Source organism: Festucalex cinctus, unplaced genomic scaffold (assembly GCF_051991245.1).
Source record: "Festucalex cinctus isolate MCC-2025b unplaced genomic scaffold, RoL_Fcin_1.0 HiC_scaffold_51, whole genome shotgun sequence".
In the NCBI taxonomy this organism is placed as follows: Eukaryota; Metazoa; Chordata; class Actinopteri; order Syngnathiformes; family Syngnathidae; genus Festucalex; species Festucalex cinctus.
In genome coordinates, this window is record NW_027520298.1 from 95603 (window position 1) to 97734 (window position 2132).

A 2132-nucleotide genomic window follows, 5' to 3' on the forward strand; every position below is an offset into this window, starting at 1 on the left:
GCTGTATTTAGTTTATTTTGGCATCCGGATGATGATTCTAGCATGAAATTGCTTGGGCACCTGTTAATTTTTAAGATTTTGACACATTCAGCTCAAATGTACACAATTGCTGATTATGGCTGTCAAATCTAAACCAAACGTTGTGCACTCAAATCTTTTGCTGTATTTAGTTTATTTTGGCATCCGGATGATGATTCTAGCATGAAATTGCTTGGGCACCTGTTAATTTTTAAGATTTTGACACATTCAGCTCAAATGTACAATCATGCGCTAAAAACGCATTTAAAGCAATAAAAAGGTGATTATGGCTGTCAAACCTAAACCAAACGTTGTGCACTCAAATCTTTTGCTGTATTTAGTTTATTTTGGCATCCGGATGATGATTCTAGCATGAAATTGCTTGGGCACCTGTTAATTTTTAAGATTTTGACACATTCAGCTCAAATGTACACAATTGCTGATTATGGCTGTCAAATCTAAACCAAACGTTGTGCACTCAAATCTTTTGCTGTATTTAGTTTATTTTGGCATCCGGATGATGATTCTAGCACTTAATTGCTTGGGCACCTGTTAATTTTTAAGATTTTGACACATTCAGCTCAAATGTACAATCATGCGCTAAAAACGCATTTAAAGCAATAAAAAGGTGATTATGGCTGTCAAACCTAAACCAAACGTTGTGCACTCAAATCTTTTGCTGTATTTAGTTTATTTTGGCATCCGGATGATGATTCTAGCATGAAATTGCTTGGGCACCTGTTAATTTGTAAGATTTTGACACATTCAGCTCAAATGTACACAATTGCTGATTATGGCTGTCAAATCTAAACCAAACGTTGTGCACTCAAATCTTTTGCTGTATTTAGTTTATTTTGGCATCCGGATGATGATTCTAGCACTTAATTGCTTGGGCACCTGTTAATTTTTAAGATTTTGACACATTGAGCTCAAATGTACAATCATGCGCTAAAAACGCATTTAAAGCAATAAAAAGGTGATTATGGCTGTCAAACCTAAACCAAACGTTGTGCACTCAAATCTTTTGCTGTATTTAGTTTATTTTGGCATCCGGATGATGATTCTAGCATGAAATTGCTTGGGCACCTGTTAATTTTTAAGATTTTGACACATTCAGCTCAAATGTACACAATTGCTGATTATGGCTGTCAAACCTAAACCAAACGTTGTGCACTCAAATCTTTTGCTATATTTAGTTTATTTTGGCATCCGGATGATGATTCTAGCATGAAATGCTTGGGCACCTGTTAATTTTTAAGATTTTGACACATTCAGCTCAAATGTACAATCATGCGCTAAAAACGCATTTAAAGCAATAAAAAGGTGATTATGGCTGTCAAACCTAAACCAAACGTTGTGCACTCAAATCTTTTGCTGTATTTAGTTTATTTTGGCATCCGGATGATGATTCTAGCATGAAATTGCTTGGGCACCTGTTAATTTTTAAGATTTTGACACATTCAGCTCAAATGTACACAATTGCTGATTATGGCTGTCAAATCTAAACCAAACGTTGTGCACTCAAATCTTTTGCTATATTTAGTTTATTTTGGCATCCGGATGATGATTCTAGCATGAAATTGCTTGGGCACCTGTTAATTTTTAAGATTTTGACACATTCAGCTCAAATGTACAATCATGCGCTAAAAACGCATTTAAAGCAATAAAAAGGTGATTATGGCTGTCAAACCTAAACCAAACGTTGTGCACTCAAATCTTTTGCTGTATTTAGTTTATTTTGGCATCCGGATGATGATTCTAGCATGAAATTGCTTGGGCACCTGTTAATTTTTAAGATTTTGACACATTCAGCTCAAATGTACACAATTGCTGATTATGGCTGTCAAATCTAAACCAAACGTTGTGCACTCAAATCTTTTGCTGTATTTAGTTTATTTTGGCATCCGGATGATGATTCTAGCATGAAATTGCTTGGGCACCTGTTAATTTTTAAGATTTTGACACATTCAGCTCAAATGTACAATCATGCGCTAAAAACGCATTTAAAGCAATAAAAAGGTGATTATGGCTGTCAAACCTAAACCAAACGTTGTGCACTCAAATCTTTTGCTGTATTTAGTTTATTTTGGCATCCGGATGATGATTCTAGCATG